The 19,706-nt window shown below is 51.1% G+C and overlaps 1 long non-coding RNA gene across 1 annotated transcript in view; it reads left to right on the top strand.

The window, feature by feature from the left end:
* Positions 1-654: 654 nt before the first annotated feature.
* LOC134371388 (uncharacterized) overlaps positions 655-19,706 on the top strand; it is a 50,769-nt gene continuing 31,717 nt past the window's right edge. Inside the window, exons 1-4 of the long non-coding RNA XR_010022818.1 lie at positions 655-843; positions 6,277-6,318; positions 8,386-8,514; positions 11,616-12,004. This is a non-coding gene — a long non-coding RNA (uncharacterized LOC134371388). The remainder of the gene's footprint in view (positions 844-6,276; positions 6,319-8,385; positions 8,515-11,615; positions 12,005-19,706) is intronic.

Here is a 19,706-nt window from a genome sequence, read left to right on the forward strand (position 1 = left end):
TAATTGTTGAATGCTGAATGAGTTATTTCATTTAATCTTCTTATTACCCTTTGAAACTCTTCTATTATTATTTCCATCTTACAGATGAGAGTCTGAGGCACAGAGAGATTAAGTCGCTTGTTCAAAGTTGCACAGCTAGTGAGTGGCAGAACCAGGGTTTGAACCCAGGTCTCTCTGATGCACTTTTATGGATCAGAAACTAATTCCACACCAGGGAAGAAATTCAGCACATGAAAGGGCAAGCAATTGTGGCCTTTCTTGGCTTCTCAAGCCAAATTAGTGACTGGCCCTGGGTCCATTGTTCTCCCTTGAAGTGACATATCTCACACACTGACTTTGTCTTCTTTTTCCCAGAAAGACCCGCAAGGAGAAAGCTCATGTCAGATGCTATGGGAAATCGAGTGAGGGTGAGCTGGTGGCTCTCTCGGTGCCGCAGGAATTGAGAGTTGGTGTGGGACCCTGGGAAGTAAAAACTGTTCTTGCTTTGACTGTGAGGTCAAGCCAGGCACAGTGGTGATGAGCAGCAGCTTTCTGCATTCCTGTTGAATAATTCCACATAATCTCTTCCTGACTATATTTAGATGATCACGATGTCTGTGTCTGCTAAGATGACACAATCCACGGACAATGTCTCCAAAGCCACCCCACGTAGGCAGAGTCCGATTTCTGCAACCACGCCTTTCCCATCCCTTCCTTCTCTCCTCCCATCACAAATGTCAAGCTTCCCAGTGTCTCCAGAGAGAAGCCAACCTCCCTGGCACTTTTTCTGGTCATCCTTGGAACCCCTCAGTGAATGACAGCATATGACCTTGTTAAATCTGCAAAAATCTTTTCCTTCTAAATGTAAGTATTTGGGTGCATGTGATTTCCTTTGGGATGGAGGGTCAGGATTCTGGCAGCTGGAGAAGTTCTCTACAGCTTGTCCTTTGTTTTTCCTTTGTCCCAGCTCCAGGAACCCCCCCCCCCCCCGCCCCACTGTCTTCTTCACTGGGACCCTGGGGGAGGAGGCCTGGCAGAGCAGAGCTGTGTGGTCCAGGTGGATGATGAAAGCCATGGCCCAGTAGGGTTGTCTTGCAGCTGGGTTAGCAAATACGGCTTGTGGATGATGGCAGAAAGATATTCTAAGAAGGGGTGTCCAGAAAATCAATGACTGGGGGCAAAGCTAGGTTAGGAACCAGAAGAAGCTAACCATAGGATTAGGGATTAGAGCAGATCTGAAGTCCAAGGTGGGGCCATTCACGCATTCATTCACGAACTCGTTCTCTCAGCAACTATTTACTGAGCGCCTACTGTGTGCCCACCACTGTGCTTGACATAGAATACAAGGGTGACCTGATAGACATGCTCTTCCCCTCACAGGAAAATCTAGCAGTGGAGGCTGCTGGTAACGAAGCTGACAAATGAAGGTACAGTTGCCAGTGGCATGTGCTATGAGAGAGCAGGACAGGGGGTGTGTCGAGGAGGCCTGGGACCTGGGGGAGCAGGGCTGAGTCGGAAGAAGAGTGGGGGAACAGCATTCTAAGCAGAGGGAAAGGCATTTGAGAAGGCCGTGGTGATAAGCGTTTGTCATGTTTAAGGAACTGAGCGAGGGCATCTTGGGGAGGCAGATATGACAGGGAAGGGGGGTCCTGGCTCAGCTGCACCTCAGGAGGACTCTACAGACTCAGCAGCCACTGCTGCAGCTTGTACTCCAATAACTTCTTCAACGTGCTGAGCAGGTTCTGACTATCTGTGGGGAAAACACTGACATGTCCACCCTGTCATACTTCTGGAAACCTCTTCCAGGAAGTCTCTCTGGGTTCCCCCACTGGAATTTGCCACTCTGAGATTCCGCACTGGATGCTGCTGCCTTGTGTGTGACATGTCTGCTCCCTCATCTTTGCATTTTCAGTGCCCACAATAGGGCCACGCACATCGTACATGTGCAATAAATAGTTGCGAATGAAGAGCGTGTCAGGAACTATTGGCAGTTACAAAACTCAGCAGCCTGAGATGACTACTTTGTCATGCTCACAGACTCATGCGCTCAGGAATTCACACAGGGCATCGCTACAATGGCTTGTGTTTGCTTTGTGATATTCAAGGCGTCAGCTGGGAAGAAGAACCCAAGTTGAGGTGAGACTCAGCGGCTGGCAGCTGGAATCATTTGGAGGGTCTTCCTTCATCTGAGTGGCCCTTGATGCTGGCTGTTGGCTGGGACCTTGGTGGGGGCTGTCAATCAGAACATCTACACGTGGCCTCTCCATGTGGCCTGGGGTAGTTGGGCTCCCAATGTGACAGCCCAGGGCTTTAAAGTCAAGGGCCTCTGCAGCTGCGTGGGCTTTTCTGATCCTACCTTGGAAGTCACCCAATGTCAGTTCTACTGCATGCTCTTGGCTAGAATTAAGTCACAAGCCTACCCAGATGTAGACTTTGCCTCTCAGTGGAGGAGTGGGGTTTCCATTATGCTAGCTTTCCTATAAGTTAGTTGGAGTAGAATAGTTCAGCCATATCTAGACTGTTCTGTGGGGTACAGTTAAGACCCCTTCCTGCAGGAGCATGCATGGTTCGTGAGGCTGGCAGGAGGAAAGGAGGGTCAGGTGTCCCCAAAACAGACTTGCAGCGTAGAGGACAGGGTACCCTTCAGGGCCATCTGCCCTCGAGGGAGAGAAGAAGCCCAGGTGCCCAGGCACAGCAGGGAAACACAATGTCTCCAAGAGAGAAGAAGTCGCTCAGATGGGAAAGGCAGCCTTGAGACGTCAGCCATCCTGCGGTGACCGCTGTCCTGCTGTAACTGTGGGAATGGAAGTTGAGGCCAGTCCTGCAGCTGGCAGGACCCAGGAGGCAGATGGCTGTGTGCTTCCTGCATAGCTGAGCTGGGGAGGGTGTGGGCAAGGGCTCTGTGCTTGGTCCAGGCAAGTGGCTCACATCCTGGCCTTGGACAGGCACAGTGACCTCATTGTGTCTGAGTCAATCAGAGGGAGGTGGCATTCAGAGGAACCGAGAGAGGCTGGGATTGCTAAGCCAGGCTTTCTGGCTCCACATCAGCCCTGACCCCCAGTTCACATTCTTGGGGGTGTGGGTCCAAGTGAAGGGACAGGACTTCCCTAGGGTGAGCCTGCGGGTATGGGCTGAGCCCACAGTTAAGCTCAGAGCATGGGCTCCTGAGTTATGTTTCTTTTCTGTCATTTTTAATTTTTTTTAATTTTAACTTCTTAATATACATTGTAGTTGATTTTCATGACCCTTTACTGGTTCCTCTTCTCCCTTCTGTCATTTTTTTAATTGAGGTAAAATTCACATAAAATTGATCATCAATCATCACCTCCATCTAATTCCAGAACATTTTTCTCACTCCATAAAGGCCCCCTGTATACCCCAGCACTCACTCCCTGGACCGCCCTGTGCCTAGCCCCTGGCCACCGCCAACCTGCTGACCCTTCGGATCTGCTTGTTCCTGACTGCCGTTGGTGTGACAGCTCAGGGCAGGGGCAGTCTGACTGCACGTTCCCTCAGCAGTATCTATACCCCTACAGGGGGGCTGGGAACGTGCTCAGCTCTTCTGGTGCTAAACGCACCTGGGTCAGCCCTTGACCACTGGGGGCACGGCCAGGCGACGGTGCTCCCCTCCTCCACACCTCAGGTGGCCAATTCAGAGGTGCTGCGTTTCACACAGGTGCTCAGGGGACCATTGGGAAGGAGCCCTGGTTGCTCACTGCAGGGTCCAGCTCAGTAAAGCAGCTTTGGGTTGATTTCTCTCTCAGCCCTGCCAATCCTGTTCTGTGAGATTACCACCCATCCCCCAAACAACAACAAGCAAATTAACAAAAATAACTTCTTGCACGCAAGCCCCTGTCTCAGACTCAGATCTTTTTGGACGAGGGGGCAAGCTAAGTTAGTTCCCAAGAGAGGACATTACCCAGTAGGGGACTTCGCAGCCTTAGTGAAGGGCTGTTTGGGCCAGTGTGGGTTTGAAATGGTGAATGCTGAGGGCCCGGCGTCATCATCTCACTTGGAACCTGGCTCTGCCTCTCGAGTGAACTTCCCCAGTGCTCAGACCCTCTGTGCCTCAGTCTGCTGGTCTGTAAAGTGGGTGTAATGACGTGTTCTACCTTACAAGGATACTGAGAAGATTAAGTGACATAATGTATGACAAGTGCTGTGCATGGGGCCCGGCACACAGCAAGTGCTGTTATAATTACTGGGCCCCTGTAGCTCAGAAATTCCACCGTACTGAATGGCTCTCCAGTCCTGCCTTATGTCAGCCCTCCCTGTACTCAGCACATCAGACCTGCATTGTCCAGTCAGTGGTCACTGCTACACATGGTTCTTCAATATCAATTAGTTAAAATTAAACAAAATAATTCAGTTCTTCAGTAGCAGTGGCCACATTTCAAGTGTTCAGTGTCCCCACGTGGCTGGGGGCTCCTGCATTGGACAACGCAGATACAGGATATTTCTGTTCTTGCAGGAAGTTCTTTTGGACAGCCCTGTTCCCGCTGCTCTGAGCTTCTCAATGTTGGGTATTGACTGTCCTTCCCCACCCGCATGCCTTCATTCCCTCCCTCCCACGAGCTGCCCATTGCAGCTGCTCTCACCCCCAAGTCCTCCCATCCCCCGCTGGGCCCTGCCCCCACCTCCCACAGCCCCGCACCTCTGGCTAGGGGGTGACCGGCCTAGCTTGGCTCCTCTCTTCCCGCCCGGCTCAGGTCTGCTCCACCTGGGTTCATTCTGCCTGCCAGGTTGGAGACAGCAGCCACCTGGGGGGCTTTTCTCATGGTGAGGTCAGAAAAACAAGGGGCTGGGAACAGGCACAGGTCACTCTGCCTACTTCCCACTGACCAGAGCAAGGCGGGTGACCAGTCCGAAATTGGAGTGTGGGAAGTCCACTGTTCCTTCAGCAGGAGGGATGGCAAAGTCACAAGGCTAGGGGCATGGGTACAGGGAGGGGTGAAGAATTAGAGCCAACGACTTCTCCCCTCCTTGATAGGGAAGTGCATGCTCTCGGCCACTTGCCCTCTGCTCCCTGCCTGACTCGGGCTGTCAGCTGTCAGTGCTCTGGCCCCCAGCGGTGCCCAGCTGAGGCTTCCCCACTCAGATGGCGCCCCACGCCCCCAGATGGGCTTTCCTCCCTGTCCCTCCACACTGTCCCACTGCAGCTTTGAGGTAAGAGCTGAGAACTAACTCTGTGGATCCATCTGAGGTATTGCACTTGAAACCAGGACTCTGTTTACTCAGATCGGTGAGTCTTTAATGATGGTATTTTGGACAGTGTGGGAGTGATTTGGGGGCTGTTTATCCTCATCTGTGTTGACAAACAGGAGCTGGTGCTGAGAATGGTTCTCACACTCACACGGGTCCACTGGAAGGAGCCCTGTTAGGCATTGGGTCTAGGCATCAGGAGACTTGGGGACCACCTGCTTTATCATGGTCACCTTTGGACAAGTTTCTCCCCAACTCTGGGCTTCGGTTTTCTCATGTGCAGAGTAGGTGGTCAGGCTAGTGATTCCTCTGGCCCCTGATGGCTCTGGGACGTTGCGGTTCTGAGTCCTCACTCAGTCTCTGGTTGAAGCTGCAGTTGGCTTTGGTAGGATGTGCCCTGCTTTCTGATCACTGTCTCTACAGACCTTTCCATTCTCTGCCAAGTGAGCTGACTTCCAGACTCCCAGAAAGAGGGTTTTGGGGTCTACTTTTTCCACAAGGTGTGTTTGAGACCTGAGTGTGGACCGAGCCATGCCTGGACATTAGCCTGATCTGCAATCCCAGTGCCCTTTGCTGGGGTGGGAGGTCTTGCTAGAACATCAATGCTATGTTGCAAATGCGTCAGACTAAACCAGATCCCAATGCATTCCCAAGGCAAATTCAGGATTACTCCAAAGGTACTAGGCTTTGACTAGGCAGAAGGCCTGATACTGACTCCCAGGGATTAAGCTCACCTCTGCTACACCTATATGAGCTTTAATTTTTGGCAGACAGATTCTGGGCTTTTCTTCCCCAGTGATGGAGTTTGGATGTGTTGTCCCTTCCAAAACTCATGTGGAAATTTGATCCCCAATGTGGCAGTGTTGGAAACTGACTGAGTCATGGGGGCGGATCCCTTATGAATGGGTTAATGCTCTCCCTGGGGGACGGGGGATTAATGAGTGAGTTCTCACTCGATTAGTTCCTGCGAGAGCTCATTGCTTAAAAACACCCTGGCACCTTCTCTTTCTCTTTCTTTCTTCTTCTCTCTTGCTTCTTCTCGCCATGTGATCTGCTTGTACCCGCCGGCTCCCTGCCACTTTCCGCCATGAGTAGAAGCAGCCTGAGGCCCGCACCAGATGCAGCTGTCCCAGAATCGTAAGCCAAATAAACCTCTGTTCTTTGTAAATTACCCAGTCTCACGTATTTCTGTTATAGCAACACAAAACGGACTAAAACACCCAGGAATAAAATTGACTAGCATTTATCCAGAATAATTTGCTGTTGGCTTATAAATTTATGTTTGGAGGCAAGGATGTTTCTGAAAAAGGCCCAGAAACAGCTGGAGAAAATCATCTGTTTGGTTGCTCGCCTGTGACAACAATAGCAGCAGGTGGAATGATTCATGGCTCCTGGGGAGATCGCTGCCTGCAGGCCCCCGCCCAGGTGGCATTTCTCCTGAAGCATTTGCCAGGGTCAGGGCATCTGTGAAAGGTTTGGAACTAGATGGAAGAAGTGATGGAGAGGGAGGTTGGGAGAAGGGGTTTGCGGGTGCTGAAGGCTGCAGGTGCACTGGCCAGGCAGGTGGACACAGGGTGGTGGTAGATTTCAGACACAGACCACTCAGGGAGAGGGACTAAGGGACGCCCGCTCCGCAGAGCACCTGTCAGAGCCAGGGCCAGCCTCTCCCATTTTATATGCTCTGTGCCTGGGGCACCGACTGTGTCAGGTTCTGTGTGAGACTCCAGGTATCTTAAATAACCAGAACCCTGAGGCCATCAAAATCATTGTAACAGTTAATTCAACACGATACAATTAATGCAGTGGTTATATAATAGAGATCTTATATGCTGGTGCGTGGTCTTTCTTCCTTACCGTGACCTTAGAAGATAGGTATTATCATTTTCCTTTTATAGAGAAGAAAACTGAGTTTTGGAGAAGTAATTTACCTTAGGTTACGGCTAATCAAGTGGGTTCTGGGAGACTAATCTATGAGATCAGGGCATCCAACAGAAATAAAGAGAGCCACCCAAGCAATTGTGATTTTGCTGTTAGCCACAGTAAAAACAGTGAAAAGAAACAGGTGAAATTATTTTCAAAATATTTTATTTAACCAAATATATCCAAACTATTATTATTACAACATGTAATCTGTGTAAAATTATTAATAGGCTATTTTGTGGTTTTTTTTTTTTTTCGTATGAAGTCATTGAAATACAGTGCATTTTACACTTCAGGGTGCATCTCAACTGAGACTAGCCACTTTTCAGGTGAGCAAGTCACCTGTGGCCCATCCATATCTAGTGCTAGAGGCACGTACAGGGTTTTTATGGAAGTAGGATGGGGAGCACACGGCCAAACCCCTGTGTCAGGGACAGCCCCAAGGGCAAAGCAAGGTGCTGCCTGAGCTGGGCCTAGGAACACGAATGCTGCACCACCAGGGCAGGTGCCAGGGGTGCCCTTCTGTACCCAGTGCTCCCAGCAGTGCCAGGGGTTAGGCAGGCAGAGGAGGAGGGGACAGTGCCAGCAGCGGAGTAGTAGGGTGAAGGCTCAGACTCCCCCAGCACTGTCTCCTGTTGTGGGAACTGCAAGTCTGCCATTGGGGGTAGGGTGGCAGGGGATAGATGGGGAGGAGGGACGGCCAGGTTATGGTGGGCTTTGTGGGCCACCGAAGCAGCCTGTTTCATTCCACTGCTGCTATGGAGTTGTCACCAGGGTCTTGGTTTTCAGGAGCCCACTCAGGAAGCCTCCCAGAAGCTGGATTTGAGGGGCCAGGGCAGGAGGCGGGAAGGAAACTCGCATGAGAGAAGGAAACTGGAGAGAAATGTTTAGAGGCTGGCCTAAAGCGGGGGGTGGGGTGGAAAGATCAGGTTCAGGAGTGAATGTGAGGGAAGAATCTACCAGTACCCCGTCTGCAAGGTTGTGTGATTTTTCAGCAGAAATTCTCAGCCACCCTGGGGCAGAAGTACATGGTCAGGAATTTGGAGCATATCAGAGAGAGACACACTGATTCAAGGTCAAGAGGCAGCTAGAATCACCTTGAAGTCTCTCTGTCACCTGTGCTACCCCCAAACCACCCCTTCTTAACCTTCCCAGGCCCAGTACAAACGACCTGCCTCCCTCTGCCCTCCTTGAAGTTCTAATGAACATGGGTCTTTCTTTCTGCTTTTATTTCTCTGGTTGGCTCTCTGTTGTACTGGCAACACCTGTCCGTGGGATCAACAGAGCTGAGCGATCACCTGGAGGCCTCTTGTCCAGAACACTTGTGGTGAAAGAGCAGGCGGTTATGACAGAGCACAAGCCACAGCTCCAACACTGGCCCTTCCTGCTGAAGCTGCCACCATTTAATGAAAGGTGTAGTTCCACTGACACTAGTGTTCTTGCCTCGCTGCAGAGGGTCCTGAGCTTCTGCTGTCTCGCAGACTTCCAGGGGCTGCCTCTGCTGCTGGCCCATGAACTACACTTTTGGTAGAGAGGGCTAGAGTATGGGGTTTTAGTCTTAGCTGCTTGCTAGAAAAGCGCCTGGGGAGAATGTAAAATTCCAGAGCCTGGGCTGCACTCCAGACCAATGAAAGCAGAACCTCTGGACATGGGAGCTGGGTGTCAGCCACTTTTAAAGCTCTGCTTTCACTATCTTGGAATCCAAACACCATGTAAAGAAGTCTACACTATCCAGCTGGAGAGAAGGGCCCTGGAGGATGAGACGCTAAGTCGAAAGACAGGTCACAGGGAGGAGAACCATGGTCCAGCACTGAGGGGCTCAGACACATGAGCGAGACCATCTTGCTCCTCCAGCCCCCAGGCCAGCTGCCCCAGCCCATACCTTGTGGAGCAGAGCTGAGCTGTCCCCACCGAGCCCTGCCCGAGTCCCTGACCCATAGCATCGTGAGTTGTTATGTTTAAACCAAATGGTGGTTGTTTATAAGCTACTGAGCTTGGGCTGATTTCTTATGCAGCAACAGCTAACTGACACTACCTGTAGGACCCTAAGTGCCTGGAGAGTAGGGCCTGTGTCGGTTCATGTTTGTAACTCTTGCACTTAAGTGGGAATTTGGAGAATGCTGGAGAAATGCTGAATGCCAGGGAAAGGTCAAAGAGAAAAGCACCATGCTGTGCTGGCCAACTACAGACAGGAAGTGGAGATTCATTGTGTGGAAACACATTCAGTAAAAACCAAAGCAGAACAGACAAGGCTGCCCTCCTCCCTTTGCAGACGAGCATCTGGCCTGTTGCTGGCCTCGGCTGACTCTGCCCTCTGTTCCTCCTTCTCGCTGCTCTCCCCACGGTTCCAGCTTTCAGACACAGCCCAACTGCTCAGGGCAGTGGTCAGTGAGGGGTAAATGTCTTCAGACACCCCCCTGCAAGATGCTCGGGGTCACAGCCCAGCTTCCTGTGACTGTCTCCATGGCGATTCTGGTTTTTGTGGTTCTATCACTCACCTGTCATTGCCAAAGATACCAGGACTGGGGCCTCAAACTTCTCTGAAGTGGGAGAGGTGGTGAGTGGCCTGGGGCAGCTCAGGAAGGAAGCAGGTGCATTCGAACTACAAGGAGGAACAGGAGTGTCCTGGGATCCCCAGCCAGATTGGACAGAGTCACAGCAGCCTTTGGGGGCAAGAGCTGCTGAGCAGCCATGCCTGTTCCTGCTTTGGGACACGGGCACAGTTCGAGGCTGTGGGGCTTGGAGCTGGAGAGAGGCGTGGCCACAGCTGCTTCAGTTCCTCTCCGGGGGTCTCGTCAGGGCCCCTCTCTCAAGCCCCAGCCCCTGTGGCTGCCTCCAGAACCATCTCTCCTTAGCCACGGAATAATGCCCCAAGGGCTGGGTGGAGGCGTGGGATCAGCCCTGCCATCCGCTCCCTGCCTTGGTGTGAGTGGACACGGCGCTGCTGTTCTCTGTTCTTTCCCACTGGGCTCACACCGCCTGTGGCTCGGCTCCTGCCAGGTGCTGGGCCACTTTTAGGGTGCATGTGTGTGTGAAGCTCTCGTGGGGACACAACGGTCATTAGGTGGTGGCCCATGGACTGGTGCCAGTCCATGAGCTCTTTGTTACCAGTTGGTGACAAGATGTGCATTTAGATACTGTCATTGTGCTTAACACAGCCGCAACATCCACTCCTGTGATTTTGTATGTTACAAAAGCACTAGCCCACGATGGATTAGAAATAAGATAAGACTGATGTATCACACAGAGAAGCAGCACTGAGCTAGGCGCCACGTGCTGTGCATGGGAAACGGCGAGGGAACCACTCCCAGGAATCTTCCACCAGCAGCACGCCCCTGATTTGATACTTAACGGAGCAGTGAGGAAGCAGTTAAAGTTCCCTAATATTCCAGCTAACTCCAGTGCCCAGCCAGCTCTTCCTTCTTGGAGCTTCTGCTAGACGAGTGGTTCTCAAAGAGTGGTCTTTGAACCAGAAGCATCAGCCAGACTGGGGAGCATGTTAGAAATGCAGATTCTCGGGTCCCTCCCCAGACCTACTGGCTCAGGAACTCTGCGGATGGGCCCATACCTTGTAACTCTGTAACAAGCCCTAAAGGAATTCTGATGCCCACTTCAGTTTGAGACGCACTGTGCTTGCATCTCTAAAACATCATTGTAGACACTCTTTGCTCTACAACAACATTCTGAACTCTTTGAAGGCAGGGACCCAGTACTCTGTTTTCTGCATCTTCCACAGCTCCCAGTCCAGTGCCGTGGTAAGGGCTGAATAGACAACCTGTCTCTTGTGATTTCATCATAACTGCTGTACCCATTCTACAGCTAGGCAAATCAACGAGCAGAAGGAACACGATAAAACTGGTCTTAGGACCAGATAATGGAAGAACTCAGATGAAAATTCCCTTCCATCCTTCCCCCTGGGCATCGAGTGGAGAATTCATCCCCTGATGAGTCTCCTCTTCACTAATTTCACTGTCTCCCATCCCTTTCCAAACTCTGAACTTGCTGGTTTTAGCCTTTTGTAGGGCCTGCCAGGTCTTTTGGATTTAAAAATGAAAATTTAAGGGTTAACAAAAGGAAGCATTAGCTCTGTCTGGCAATTTGGGCAGCCGGAGAAACCTGACATCTGTGAATGTCATTGCAGACAAAACAGGGACAGCTTTGGGACACTTCTCACATGAAAAGACACTCTAGCCATCTGTTCCAGAAGGACCCACTAGAGGTCATTCAGTGGTGTTGGCACAGTCTCCTCTGAGGGCTTAAGGAGTGGGACCTCCTGTATCCTATGGATGCTGGGGCTGGGGTGGGAGGTGGGCCCACATGACTTTGCCACGCCTCTGTGACTGCTCTGGGTCTTGGAGCTCTGTCCTGCTGATGGTCTTCAGGAGGAAGGGAGAGTGGTCACAGTTCCTGTTCTTAGCAAAGGACAAGTCGCAATAACTTTTTAAGTCAGGAGGTGGTGCGGAACAGATGCCCTGAGGTCTGACCCCACATTCTTGCCTCTCTTTCTTCTGCAGTCTCTGGCCTGGCATGCCACTGCTGCTCCTGAAGCAAGGCCACCCCTCGTGCCTGAAACCCCTCGTTCAGCCCTGGGAGAGCTGGCCGCTGCCTCCTGAGCTGGCAGACCTCCGCGGAGCTGCAGGTCCCTGGCAGGGCAGACTTCGTTTCCTCCACTTCTGTCCTTCTATTAGAATCTCATGCTCTGTGGCTCTAGATGACTCTTTTGGAGGCAGTAGCCCCTAAAAGTGAGGGTCCTAAGGGTCCCTCCTACCCTTCCCTTCCCCCTGCTCCCCTACTGCCTCTGTGTATTGTGGGGAATAAACGCAGGAACGTGAAGCATCACAGGGCACTTTGGGCTTGGAGGACCAAATCACCCCTTGCCGACCTCAAATCCTTGGAACACAAGGTGACTGCTAACTCGGTCCCCTCCCTACTCTGCCCTTGCTCACAGGTGGCCCCTGCTGGCCACCTTTCTCCAACACACCATGCCCAAGCTCCTCCCCACTTCAGGGCTCCACACTGCTGTGCCCTCTGCCATGACTGTTCTCGAGCTCATCCTCCATGCCCAGATTCTCCTCTGTCCCACTCAGGTCTGAGCTCAAATGCCATCTTCCCAGAGAGAGCTCTCATGACTATAAAAAGTACCATCTGCCTTCCTCATCTGTCCCTTCCGTGGCCCCAGTCACTCTCTTACATACATTCTTTGCTTTGTTTCTTCCCTGGCATGCATCACTCTCCATTCCCACATGTGTGAACACACTTACTGCCTGTCTTCCTCCCTGGGGTAAATGCTCAGTGAAAGGAGGACCAAGTCACACCTTCCTCCTGGACCCTGGTGACTTCCTCCATGGTTGGCCCTCTGTGAGCATTGGAGGAACAAATGATGAGTTTAGACACAGGAGGCTTGGGAGACCCAGCCCTGACCGTGCAGACACAGTGCCCATTGTTACCTGCTGTCCTTTTTGCCCCCGTGGTGTGTGTGTTCCTCTCAGGGGCTTTAGTTTCTGAGAGGCCCTTCCAAGCACTGAGTAGGCTTTTTTTTTTCTGCCTCCATCCTCAGACTGGTTCCATGCCACCAGCATCCTTCTGCCCACTGAATTCCTTTGAAAACCAGCAAACTCCTAATCAGGGAAGAGCAGATAAACCCCGATTTTGCTAGGAGCTATGTGATTTTAGAAAAGGCACTCAATGTCTGTGCTTCATTTTGCCCATCTGTAAGTTGGTGTATTAGTTTCCTGTGGCTGCTGTAACAAATTACCACAAATCTGGTAGCTCTAAAGAAATTTATTCTCTCATAGTTCTGGAGTTCAGAAGTTCAAAATCAGTTTCACAGGGCTAAGGTACCGGCAGGACTACGCTCCCTTCAAGGGCTCTAGAGGAGAATGTGTTGTTTGCATCTTCCAGCTTCTGAGGCTGCTGGTACCCCTTGGCTTGGGGCCACATCACTCCAGTCTCTGCCTCCATTTGCACATCACCTTCTTCCCTGTTTCTTCTCGTTAAGGATACGTGTGATTGCATTTAGAGTCCACTAGGATGATCCGGGATAAGCAATGCCTCCCAATATCCTTAATCACACTGTTTGCCCTATAAGGTAATACCCACAAGGTCCAGGTATTAGGAGTTGGACATATCTTTGGGGCCACCATTCAGCTCACTGCAGATGGGAATCATGACATCTGCCTAGCTCACTGCAAAAATTGTTGGCAAGATACAAAGAGATGTGTAATAGGACACTGCATGGAAATGGAATAATTCCTTTCCAATCTTTGTTCTTAGTGACTTCTAGAAGAATGCAAGAGGCAGCATAGAAGCAAATTCTTGCACTGACAACCAGACTCCTTGCATGCATGCCACCACTGAAATGAGGGACCGTGCAGGGGACATTGTCTGGCCCCAGCCCCCGGGTGTCGCTGGCCCGGCAGCCCCTGTTGGTGTCACAGCCATGCTGTGACAGCAGCTGCTTGAACTTAGAGGTGTTTCACTGAGAAATCAGACAGACAAGACAAATAATTCAAGGACTGTACTTCCCTTGCAGTTTTGCAAGCTCAGCAAAGAAAAGCAAATCTGCTTTATGTGCAGAATGCCATTCCCTGTCTGGAAGGAAGCTCACAGTGCCTTCCTATCAGGAGAATTTAGTGTCCAGGTTAATGGCAAAAATATGCAGAGGTGAAGGAGAGACAGGCGGGGAACTGCTGAAGACTGTGGGAGGGAGGGCAGCAGAGAGGCACTGAAGATTACCTCGCGGTGCTTCCTGGTTCTAATTGGGATCACCTGGGGAGCTTTAAAGCCCCAAAACCTGGGCCGCAGCAGCCCCAGAGCTTCTGCTGTCCTTGGTCTGGGTGTGGTCTGGGCATTGAAGAGATTTTAAAGCTACCCTGGTGATTCTAATGTGTAGACCATGTTCAGGAACTGCTGTGAGGTTGTAACCAGCTCCATCCTGGTGTGGTGAATGTTGCGGTCTCAGGTTTGATCACTGGATGGGGAGCGGGTTTAATAGAATCTCGGTCTTGGCAAATTGGGGGTTTCCTTGTGAGTTCTGCAGGCACACACACAGCTCTCCAGGTGATTTATGTATAAGGCAGGAGCACCCCAGCTTTTTAGAGTTCTCTGGATTTGGGAAGCTGATGATATGGCTCCAGGGGACAACGTCAGTTTGAACAGGCTTTGCCTCCACCCCATCCTCAGGTGCTGACCAATCTCGCCTGCATCATGGGTCAGTGCTTCTCAGACTTTAAAGTGCACATGCATCCCCAGGGGGTGTTGTTCAGGTACAGATCTGGACTTGATGGCCGTGGAGGAGCCTGAGATTCTGCTTTCCTCACAAGCTCCTAGTGCTGCTGCTGGTCCCCACCTCATTTTAAACAGTAAGGAGCACAAATGTGGCCCATGTGAGCAGCTGTGACCATCAGGCTTCCAGCCTTCCATGCTCAGTGGGGCCCTTCTAGTGGGGATTCTGGTGGCTTCCAGAGGTGACAATCGGTCCTTAATTTTACACTGCCTTGTCCTATCTCTGGTTTTCTCCAAGTGGTATTTTGACTCACTAGAGCAATGGGTCACAAACTTGGCTTCTCGTCAGAATTACCTGAGGAGCTTTAAAAAAATCCTGATGCCTGGGCTGCAACCCCATAGAGTCTGATTCAGTTGTCTAGGGTATGGCCTGGGTATTGAGATTGTTAAAGCTCTCCAGGTGACTTATATAAACAACTGGCCTAGAGCAGTGGTTCAAAATGTGGTCCCAGACCAGCAGCAATGTTGTGTCAAGGAACTTGTTAGAAACACAAATTCTTGTATCCCTCCAGATTCACTGTAACATGGGAGACCCAAATCTGAGAGGGCACTCACATAGTGTTTGCCTATTCCAAAGAACTCACCCAGTGGCCCAGTGGGTAGAGACTTTAGTTTATTGACTTAGGAGAGTTACTGAGGGCAGCCAGTCAGCTGGATCCACTGCCACAGGGTACGTACAACAGTTCTATAGTGAACAGATCAAAGTAGGGGTATAAATCACCTGCAGGCTTATGTGCAGACCCTCACCCAGCTCACATAGCTCAGAGTGAGTGGGAGATCTGGCTGAGTAGATAAGTTAATGTACTCACTACTCTCCAGGCACCAGAGTGCTTTAGTGCCAGTGTGCTAATTCATTTACTTAGGGTCCCTGCTTCCTCCAGTCTTCTGTTTGTCTTAAGGGGGACGTGCCTTTCCTTGGGTAACTACCTTGGCCAGGGGTAGTTTCCCAGGCGAGGAGAGACTCTGGTATGCACAGGGAGGGGGAATAGGGCTATGTGCATTTATCCTGCACTCACTGAGTCAGGAACTCTGGCTGGGAGCCCAGCAGTCTGCAGTCTAACGAGTGCTCCAGGTGATTCTGATACACCTAAAGTTTGAGAACCGCTTTTTTAGGATGTCAAGGTGGCATAAAGTAGGTTTGTAAACTCCTGACCACCCCTGAGGGTGAGTGAGAGATGGGGACAGCTCTTGATTTCTTGGGAAGCTCTGGGGAGGCCCTGAGGACCCTGCGAAGCTGAAGACCTCACAGTGACCCAGAGTTGTCCTCAAATCCTCACTCTTGGGGTGTCGTATTCCTCTGCTTATATGTGACTGGCTGGGACCTGAGTCCTGGAACCTATTACCTGTCTCTCTAGTTGAGGCCTAATTGAGGGGGTGGGGGCAAGGGATGAGAAATGGTCTTGACTGTCCCCTGCCCTTGCAGCAAAACCTCCCAGGGCACATGTCACCTTCATAACCCCTCATTCCATGTGGAAGGGTGGTTACAAAGTAGGGCGAACCAGAGAAGGCTGCATTTGAGGGGAGGCCTCCTGGGCTATCAGTCTGCCATCCCCAGGTATTCACGCCAGGTTCAAGATTAGGTGATACACACTGACGGGTGACAGGAGGCCCTTGCCTGCTACCTAAGGCATGGGAAGTGGAGTTGTCAAAACCCATCTTCAGTCTCCGAGTGTTGGGTGTCTCCGGCGGCTGCACGGGACCCCAACAGGTTTTTCCTTTCCCTAGAGGGTTGGGGCCAAAGGGATTGCCCTTTTCTCCCCCCCAGGACGCGGGGCGAAAAGAGATTCCAAGAGATGGGTGAGCACGCCGCTGTTCTCCTGGATAGGGAACAAACACATACACATGCAGTGGGGGTTCTGTCAGGCAGTTCCATTTATTGTAACACAAAAGATCATATTTATATGCTTTGCAGGCAGGGATTTCCAAGCTTAGGCCAATCCTTGAAAAGGTCAAATGTGCACGTGCCTTGCCTCTCTATGCTTAGCTCTCCCCCTTAACTTCTCTTGGGCACCACCTTTTATCCGTTTAGGCCATCTGTTGTTTTTGCTTAGAAAAAGGGTGCAGTCCCATATCCGAGGCCATCATGCCAGCAGCATCCCCTGGGCCATGGGGGTTCCTAGCAGTAGCCAGCAGAGGGGCCCCTTCCCCTGGTCCTGGATGGAAGCAGCTCCTGCCACAGGCAGATGGCCTGCCTTCCAGCCACCCTTGGAGAGGGGCCATCAGCTCGCATGATCACTGTCTTTAGGTCATACCTGTGACATGGCTTGAGGAGGATGAGGTGCTCTCTGGTGCAGCACCTGTAGGGGTGGAGTTGGGCAGAGAGGGCAGTTGAGCTTTCAAGTCATCATCGAAGGCCTCTGCCAGCCCCATGGGGGCTCTGGGCTGTTCTGGATGGAAGCATGGGGGCTGGGCTTCCACACTCCTATCCAGACCAGATGGGGGTGTCCTCTGAAGAGGGTGTAAGCCTGGGAGGGGAGAGACACACAAGGGACAACTGCCGGCCAGCTCTGCAGCCCCCACCACGGTCACACATCAATTAGCTGAGCCTAATCCAGGCTGACTAAGAGAGGGCTTTGGCTGAGAGACTGGGTCACGCTGAGGCAGCAGAGCCAGCATGGCCATTATGAACAAGGCAGGAAAGTACCTGGACTAATCCTTAACAGCTGTGGGAACATGGGAAGCTACATGGTGGCTCTATGACTCAGTTTCCTCAACTGTAAAATGGAAATATCGATAGCACATATTTTGTTGTGGGGACTGAATGAACTATCATACACAAATAACTTAACTCAGTGGTTGGCAAGGTGCTTAATAAACAGCATTTTGTTCTGGGAAAAGGGCTTGTGGTTTGCTGAGGACCTTCCCTGAATATAGAGAATATCAAGTGTGAGGACAGGTATTGGACTTTGGGGTGGGCTGCTCGTATTGAGATCAACAGGGTGCTCCCCCTCCTGGCACATACCCCCAGGGAAGGACTGGGATGGCAGAAATGCAGAGGGAATAATAGGAGTCAGTGCTCGGGTTCGAGTTTCTAAACAAACTTCTGAAGCCCATGAGGAGTTTGGGAATCCAAGGGCAGGGGAGTCCCAGGGGGCTGCCAGGTGGGGGCATCCTTTGTGCACCTGTGAGCTCTGGAGCAGACTAGCAGGCCCCGGGAGGGGTTCTGATGTGTCCTTCCCAGTCTTCTGGACTCTTTCTGGGCCCTGCAGTGTATGCAGCATGTGGGTCATCACCCCAGGACCAACAGGAATGCAGCAATGCCAAGAGCTAGGCAGGGGACCAGGCAGGGATGCCTCAGCACACATGGAGGCGGTGCCAAGTGTCACCCCAAGAGCCCCTGCCCACACCTGGATGCCATGTGCACCCACCTCCCCACCCCTCAGGCCAGGGAGAAGGAAGGAGAGGGGAAAGTCCAGATTAAATTCCAAATGACTGAGTTTATCCTGTTGTTAAGGTAGATTAAACCTCCCTACCTCCTTAGGAGGAAAGGGGGGCACAAAATAGTGATGAAGTTGTGTTGTTCAAGAAACAAAGTCACACTGGTGTCCCGGCACTCAGACCTGAGGGTTTGTGCCTGCTGCCTGCCCATCCTCTCCAGCTCTCCTGAGACCTGTCACCCACCTGGCATTCCCACTTCCAAAGGTTTCTGCAAACTCCATCCGAAGGACCAGAGAACATTTCAAAGGTGAGAGGTTGTACACAGAAGAGCATTTTGTGAATGTTAATGCACCGTACAGATGTAATAGGAGGGGTTAATAATAATGGGCAGAATTAGTCCAGGAGGAGACAAGTATTAAGTATAATGAAATTATCCTAAGAGGATATCTCCAGTGCTGTTTCTAATTGTGCTCAGTTTCTCTGTCACACAAAGTCCTGAATTTTGGTTTTTTGTTTTGTTTTTGTCATGGCTATATATTGCATAAAACGGGTGATAAATAGCTCTTGAATAAGTCATATTAGCTAATTCCTCTAATCACTGGGCTTTTTGTTTGTTTGTTTGTTTATTTTAAGCGCATAGACATTGCCTTGGGAAGCTTCCAACAAGTGATAGGCTTGATATCAGACATAAGCCTGTCAAAATCCTGTGTTTACAATATTTAAGATATCAGGTTTCCAAATGCAACTGTACTTTCACAGAGGAGGAGGTTGGCTGCTTTTCTGTGCTGGCTTTGACCATTTTAGAATCATGCAGTTCAGCTTACAGGTCCCCTGTGCATGTGACACCGAGTTTGCCTTCCTTAATGCTCTCCTCCCTGGGGGACTGCCTCACTTCTTGCTGTGTTCTGAGGTCCTTCTGGGACCCTGCCCTGCATCATGATGCAGGGAGAAGTTTAGAAAGTTTAGGCCAGTTTTAGAGCTCTGGTTTCCAAGTCAGATGAAGAAATCTGGGTTCAAATCCCTGTACACCCACCATACATATGCAAGTTCTTCAAATTAACTTTGTTTCCTCATGTGTGAAATGGGGATGCTAATGACTCCTAATGCAAAACCCTGTTCTGACCAGGGCTGCCCTGTTGCCCACTCAAGGGCTCCATTAACACTGACTTCTACATTGATAGTTTCTCCTGGAGAACAGTGAGAATGGTGGCCCTGGTGTTGTGCAGTGTGGCCATAAGTCAGAGCATGCACAGAAGTCTCACAGCACAGCCCACCAGCTCTGAGCTGAAGGCTATCCATGGGCAGCCTCAGATGCTGACTCTGCAGCACCTGAACCCACAGACCTTCATCACCAGCACTTCTGGCTGGTGGGACCACAGGACTGAATCATCCCCAAAGCTTTCAATCCTGATGGCATCTTCCGGAGGGGCTGTGATCTCAAGAGTTGTTAGGAAGGAAGCTCCTTGACCACAGTTGAGTCTCAGAGCTGGAGGTCAGGTAAGGCACTCAGGCATTTCAGGAAGGAGAGCTGTCATTCTCATTTCCAGCAGAGATGGAGATGAAAAAGTTCAGCCAGCCCCACTGTGTCTTTGCAAGTACCTCCCACAAGAGGGGAGGTACCACTGACCTTCTCTTACCTGCTCAACATTAGATCTGAAATAGTTTGAGGTTTCCAGTGTATTAATCATGTTCAGTGTGGCTGTCTTGGGTGAAGATGTGCTGGGCTAGTCATGATATGGGAAGACTTTGTACCTACCCCGACTCTGCTCTCTAGATGAGTGTGGCTCATAAGATGTGGGAATCTTAGTGGGTGATAAAAGAGCTGGACCGGGGTCAGGACAGGGATCAGGGCTAGCGTCTCTGTGACAACCCTGTGCTCTCAGTAGCCACATTCTGTTCATCCTTTAGGGCCTGGCTAAGCCTCCCTGATTACTTAAGTCCTC

This window comes from Cynocephalus volans, chromosome 1 (assembly GCF_027409185.1).
Source record: "Cynocephalus volans isolate mCynVol1 chromosome 1, mCynVol1.pri, whole genome shotgun sequence".
Taxonomy (NCBI): domain Eukaryota; kingdom Metazoa; phylum Chordata; class Mammalia; order Dermoptera; family Cynocephalidae; genus Cynocephalus; species Cynocephalus volans.